The sequence below is a fragment of the Pundamilia nyererei genome, unplaced genomic scaffold (assembly GCF_000239375.1).
Source record: "Pundamilia nyererei isolate P.nyererei 1_Seehausen unplaced genomic scaffold, PunNye1.0 scaffold00050, whole genome shotgun sequence".
In the NCBI taxonomy this organism is placed as follows: domain Eukaryota; kingdom Metazoa; phylum Chordata; class Actinopteri; order Cichliformes; family Cichlidae; genus Pundamilia; species Pundamilia nyererei.
In genome coordinates, this window is record NW_005187451.1 from 1310267 (window position 1) to 1317809 (window position 7543).

The window sequence follows — 7543 nt, forward strand, 5'->3', positions numbered from 1 at the left end:
CGGACACTCCCACCACCGGTACAAGTGCGGCCACGTGGAGTTATAACGTTCTTCATCCTCATTATCCTAAATACCGTCATCATCCTCGGCAACGTCGTGCACAAGCGTCAATAATTACTATCGCCGCTGCTTCTTCCGATGATCAGGCCACTGGCATGCGCGCTTCTTCACTTTCATTACGATTTTTTCTATTTAATTTTACAGTTTTTGCATCATTTGTTTTCATAAAATTGACCAGCAACCCTCAGCGTCATCACACGCACCAGCTGTTAGTGCTGTAGGCGTCAGTGGTCAGGTTTACTTCAGGCCAGCACTGTGGAGAGACCAGAGCGGGGTCTTTTTTAACGTGTTTCTCCTGGAAAGTTAAAATTATGACGACAAGAAGAAGAAGAAGAAAGTGGTTGATTCCACTTAGTATTCAGCTTGATATTGTGCATCACTCTCATCACACTGAAACACGTTAATTCTAATCCAAGCAAGCATCCAATCAGTTTAATTACATTTTTATTATCATTGAAACGTTTATTGCTTTAAAACATTAGATATGCACATAAGTATATTTAATCATTTTTATCCCTTTTTAATATTCTTGCACGTGTTTGTAGGTTCAGGTGCGGAGTTATCGTCATTATTGTTGTTGCTTCACTCATGGTTGTGCTTAATTTTATCAGCTTCACTTCCAACATAATGATCTTTATTTTCATCATCACCATCATCATCATCACCACTGTTGTTAGAGTCTTTTTGACGACCACTTTTATTCTGCTGTGAAGCAAAAACAAGAAACAAGAACACCAGGATAATCTTGCTGTTGTCATCAGTGCTCTGATAGTACTGCCTTGTTATGAGGGCAGAAACATAATAAACAGGCCAAAGTTTACTTTAATGTTCTGTTACATGGTTGCAAATATCAGGCATGCAAACAAAGCAAAAGGAGCAGAATGAAAGTCCAAAAGTCCAAAACTAAGACTAAGAAGGCGATAAGGACATATAGACGATCTGTCAAATGCTTAGTGGACAAGTGCTGGTGAGGAGAGAGGCGGGTGGATTAGGTGACAAAGTAGCACAGGTGGTAAAGGCAGAGTTTAATTATCTGAATAAATTCCTGGTCTCTCCCGTTTCACTGATATACCTTTATCATCACTTTTCTCCCTTTTCATTAACATCTTTTCATATAATCATCATCCTCGTCCTAAAAAACAAAACTGAAAATTACATTTAAAAAAACCTCAAACTGGATCCATCTGACATGAGGAGAGGTGCTGCAGTGAAGTAAGAGAAAGCATTTATGGCCTAATGGTTTGCATGGCAGGGTATAGTTTTAGGCCTATTAACACTTTACCATTACTACTATGAAAAACAACCTTTCCTTTATAGTCTGGGAATGCTCTCCAAGGCTAATTACTGAACTAATAAAAGCGCCTTTATTAATGGGAGCAAGAATTAAAGAATGTGTTGAGGTAGGTGTCTGTCACACAGCCAGTCAGTGTGTTAGTCACCACTTTCTGACAGAAACCACGGAGCCAAGTGGGGTTTTCTAGGACCGAGGCCAAGTCGAGATGCTGAGGACAGAGAGTTGAAAGCCCTGTTTGTTTATATGAGAGCGTAACCCAGCCGAGGAGTCATCTCTGCTGGCAATGAAAAGCAGAAAGAATCACCTAGCTTTTGATTTAGATGAAATGGACTTGTATAAATATTTAGTAAGTACTGGCAGGACTGTTTTTGACCCTGCTGTATAAAGCAGGCTTCTCATTCCGTGTCGTACGGAAAGGCATACATACTGTAGGTTGGTGTAATGTCTTGGCTTATTAACCATTTTATGGTGATGTATTTATAGACATTTGCTTCTTTTAGTAAAACGAAAAGAAAAACACTAAAAGATATTTCATTTATTTTCATGTGATTTATCTTTAAAATCAAAGAAATCCAAACACTGCAGAAATCTGAGCTAGCATTGTTTTTTTGTAAGTTTCTTTTTTAGCATTTCTTCTTTTTGAATGTCACTTAAATGGCTCATTACTTAAAACTACTCGTTACAAATTCAAAGCTCAGCTACTAATATGTATAATGTGTTTGATCATTTCAATGAAAGATCAATATTTCTTCCCAGTTTTTCATTTGAAGGTTTCAAGGAATGCAAATGTCCAAGTAGATACAGATTGATGATGGTGAGAGAAAGTGAATGAGTAATGTGGTGTGTGAAGCCACACTGTCCATATCATTATATATGCTCACACTTATCTCAGACAACCTAAACAGCTGAAGTGGTTTTACAGAAAGTGTCAAATCAATTTCAGCAGCAGTTTCCTTTTATCTACATCTAAAAATAACATTTATATAAAACACCCAGCTCGTGTTTCTGAAGAAACCATTAGCGGTGTAAAACCTCTCACCGACACATACTCAAACATCACACGCGTGTGCATGATGCACATTCTCACACACCACAGAGGCATTCACCGGCTGCTTAAAGCTACTCGATGTCAGAAGCCATACGTGTTTGAACAGAGTGAGAGAAAGGCAGAGATACAGAAAGCTAGCAACAGGTAGAACAAGTGTGACACGGAAACATTAGACATGTTTCCATTTGTGTAAGAGTCATTTTTCCTCTGTCAGTGCGCCCCAGGGCAGCTGTGGCTACAATGTAGCTTGCTATCGCCAGTGTGTGAATGTGTGTGTGAATGTGTGTGTGAATGTGTGTGTGTGAATGTGTGTGTGAATGGGTGGATGACTGAATGTAGTGTAAAGCGCTTTGGGGTCCTTAAGGACTAGAAAGCGCTATACAAATGCAGGCCATTTACCATTTCCCTTTAATGTTCACAAAGAAGTCAGAAGTTTTTTTAACACTAACGGAATCTGTGCCATAAGAAGCCCTCTGACGATGAAGTCTCGTGAATCTGACATTCATCGTACCACATAAACACATTTTATCCCAACTAAACCCCTTCAAAATCACCTGCCTCCATGTGACTGCAAAACAGAGAAACCGTTTCCAGTTTCAAAGCTAATCTTTACGTATTTAACATGTCACTGATCTAATCGAAACACCGTCATCTCCTGAATCCCTGTGCATTTAGCCATTACAGTCGCAATTCCATGTTGTTATCGTTTATGTCCAAGACTACTGAAGCGGTCAGAGATTATTCCTGCAGCTGGCACTGCTTACAGCTGATCTGACACTGGTCGCTTTTAGGACTCTTCAGCAGCAATGTTTCTCCAACTATGGTCCAGCAGGCCAGAGACAGTTCATTACAAACGCCCAGGAACAAAGACAGAGTCTTTTTCTTGAATACAACAGTCATACTGCACCATGAAAAGCCTCTGTTGCAAGTTTGAATATTGCGTTCATAACTAGAATTTTTTTTGTACCTAAAACAACTCATTTGAATAATAGTTGATGGGATTGCTACAAAGCAACATATCGCACTGAAGTATATGTTATTGTCAGATGTAGTCTCCATCATCATCATCATTATTATTTTTTATTATTATTATTAATATTACAGATTTTATGCCTAATGGCATTGACGGCTGCTCTCTCCATGTCTTCAATGGATCTTGAAGCCCTCTGTTGTCCTTATGTAGTTTCTTAGCATGATGGCTTTCCTGCAATGTCTAACATATTATGAACTACAGTTGTAAATATATGATAATAATCTGGTGCAAATCCTCTTCAGGTTCTGTTGGAAAATATCTCGGTCAAATTCAAACTTAATGATTTAAAAAAAAACTTTTATTCTTTAATTACTTATTATTTTACAGATTTTAAAATAGAAATTGACTAATATGTAATGCTGTGTTATTGCAGATAAACTTGTTGGTCTGGAGCAGCCCTCAGCTGTAATGCATTTAGAAGCAGATTGAGCACATGAGCTGCTGTGTGTTTGAATCTCATGTATTATTTTATGTAGCACTGCCACCTGCTGTTCAAACAGATGAACTACCAGATAAAGAATAAAAAAATCTTTTACAAATCAAGCCTCATTCGTCCCTCCATCCTTACAGGCTCGTGTGCTGTTGCACCACAACCTCGTCACGCTTTGTTTCCACAAGAAAACAGTGACAGAGCTGGGACTAAAAACAACTCTCAATGCAAAAAGACTGATGTTAAGAAAATTAATCGTAATATTCTGTTATTAAAACACACTGATACTTAAATGACAATGCAGAAGTGAAATATGTCTTAGCTGAACACAGACCTTCCTCTCTCTGCTCAAGCTGTACAAAACCCAAATAGGGTGTCCCCGACATGGGGGCGCTCCTGTGATAAACCACAGTAGAAGACAAAGTGTTGAGTGGAAGCAAGTTTTTAAACTTAGAATCAAAAGGTGTACTTTATTTTTTCAGTGATAGAGAAGCATAGAGAAGGTCACATGGAGTTGCACCGTCTTTGTGGATCTAGAGAGAGGATATGATAGCTTGCCAAGAGAGTCTTTTTCCGTGGCCTCTCCAAACTCCTCCCACACCCGAGGTTCTGCCTTAGCTACTGCCCGATCTGCGTTCTGGTTGGCCTGTTGTTACCTATCTGCTGCCTCCAAAGTCCCACAGGCTAACCAAGCCTGATAGGACTCCTTCTTCAGAGTGATGGTTCCCTTCACCTCTGGTGTTCAACATCTGGTTCAGAGGTCACCACAACAGACACCAACTACCTTGTGGCCGCAGCTCAATGCAGCAGCTTCAGCAATGGAGGTTCTGAACATGGTCCATTTGGACTCAATCTGATGATATGATTACAAAATCGATCATCAACCAGCGGCCTAGGGTGTCCTGGTGCCACATGCACTTGGTCCAAACATCATGTTTGCCCCTATGTCCAAACATGATGTTATGGAGAAACTGTGGTTTGCACAGAAGTCCGGTAAAAGAACACCGCTCGGGTTCAGAGCCTCTGACGGGCTGTTCCTCCCAATCACGCCCCTCCAGGTCTCACTGTCATTGTCCACTGAGTGTTGAAGTCTTCCAGTAATGACAGAGTCCCAAAGTGGAGTGTCCTCAAGCACCCCACTTAGGGACTCCAAGAAGACCGGGTACTCTGAACTGTTGTTTGGCGCATAGGCGTAGATCACAGTCAGGACTCGTTCCCTGACCTGAAGGCGCAAGGAACAAATCTTCTCATCTACCGGGGAAAATGTACAGCCAGCAAGCCGAGGGGATATTAAGATACCCACCCCAGCCCGCTGTCACCAAGGGGAACTCCAGACTGAGACAGAGGCCAGCCCCTCTACAGGAGACTGATTCCAGAGCCTGAGCTTGGTGGTGAGGCCCAACTATATCTAGCCAGTACCTCTCAACCTCATGCACTAGCTAGATTTCTTCCCCACCAGAGAGGTGACATTCCATGTCCCAGTCGCTAGCCTCGGTAGCCGGGGAACAGTCTGCCACGGAATCTGCCCCGGTTGCTGCCCAGCACATACACTGTACCAGACCCCTAAGGTTCCTCCTGCTGGTGGTGGGCCTACAGGAGGATGGGCTCATGTCCCTTTAGAAGCTGTGCCCGGCCGGGCCCCATGTACTAAGGCTCAGCCACCATGCACTCGCCCTTGGGCATCCTCCCCGCGCCTCGATCCAGGGTGGGCCCCTGTTAACCCTATCCCAGGTAGGGTGAACCCTTCTCATGGGGTTTTTTAAAAATCGCTCTTTGTCTGGTCCCTCACCCAGGACCAATTTTCCATGGGAGACCCTACCAGGGAGCAAAAGGCCCCTGGCAAAATAGGCCCTGGGATCCCTGGGACATACAAACCCCCCACCACAATAAGGTAGCGATTCATGGATGGGGTTAAATTTTACTACTGTAAATGCTTTAATTAAGTACATTAAATTTATAAATACAATAAATTTATTGTTGGTCATATCATATTTTTATTATATTACTAATGTGTGATGGACACCAGTCTTGTGAAGCAATCACTAGCCAATCTTAACAATTACTGTTGGCTACAGAAATGCAGCCTAACAAACCAGGTGCAAAGTCTCATTGACATTAAAATGTGTTTTTAAAGAGGTCTAGCCAAGAGAGCAGCAGAAAATGAAAGAAATATAACATCTCAGTTTATAAAGGACTGGATTAATGACAATAAGGGTACAATTATAGAGTCATAAAGATACTTCAGGAACAGGTCTTTTTTTTATTTTACATTCGCTGAATGAACTTGCTATTAGCATTAGCTACAACTCCCAGCTGAAAACAAAGTGCCGTACGTACACTTGACATGACAAACAAAAAATGGGAAGCGCATTAAATTAAATTAAAACAATAATATCAGCACATTAGATTAAATGAAAGCAGTAAAATAAGGGTCAAACAGCGTTATAAGCCAAGGAATGAAGTGGGTTTAAGACTTGTTTTAAAAATGGACAATGAAGGGGCCTCTCTAGTGTGCAGGGCAGGTTATTCCAGAGGTTAGGAGCAGCAATAGAGAAGGCCCTGTTCCGTCTGAGCTTCCTCTTGAACCTGGGTACCTCCAGAAGCAGCTTGTCAGCTGACCCGAGAAACCTAGGCATTCAGTAAGGATGAAGAAGCTCAGAGAGGTAAGGTGGGGCAAGACCATTTAAGCACAAGGAATCACAAGGTCCACTAGGACCAAACACAATCACCTCTGTTTTGCTTGGTTTACATTTTTAAAAAATTAGGGCCATTCAAGTTTTTATATCCTCTAGAAATGCCAGAAGCAATTTAACAGATAAAGCATCTTTCTGCTTCAGAGGCAGATAAATCTGGCAGTTGTCGGCATACCAGTGGAAGGCTATTCCATCCCTTCTATGCATGGCTCCCAAAAGCTGTAAATACAAGGGAAATCCAGGGGCCCTACAATTGAGCCCTGAAGAGCAGCAGAAAATTACTCATACCCTTAAAAAGTTAACACTAAAAGTTATGTCAGACAAATAAGACTCAAACCAATTCAAAGTAGTACCACGAATGCCTGCAAGATGGTGTAAACGAGACAGTAAAATGTTGTGGTCTACAGTGGCAAAAGCAGCTGCTAGGCCAAGGAGGACATGAACAACATGATTACAAGAATCATAGGTAACGAAGCTATCACTAAATCTCCAAGATACCATTCTCATCAAAACAACCAATCAATTAGGAATATACATTTTCTCCATAATTTTAGACAGAAAAAGCAGCTTGGAGATAGGCCTGTAGTTAGCCAATACAGTGTGGTCCAGGGCAGGTTTCTTGAATAGAGGTTGTACTGCATGCTAAAAATTAGCAGGGACAACTTCGAATATTAAACTGGTGTTTGACAAAACCCTGCCCTATGCTAGGCAACATCTCCTTAAAAAAAAATCGTGGAGGGGCAGGATCATTTGGTCTCAGATGGCCAACCACATCCTCTAAATAAGAAAGAGTCACAAGCTCAAACAGAGGCAGAGGGTCAGACTCAGGGGCAGAGATGAGAACTTTTTCAATAAAAAAAGAAAAAGAAAGACACATAAAACATTAGGTCGTTTATGAGAGGCCTCTGAAGGAAATTTCCGTCCCGGGTTTCCTCCGTGGCGTGAGCGATAAGCAGAGTTTTGTCCTTTCCTTATAATACTCCTA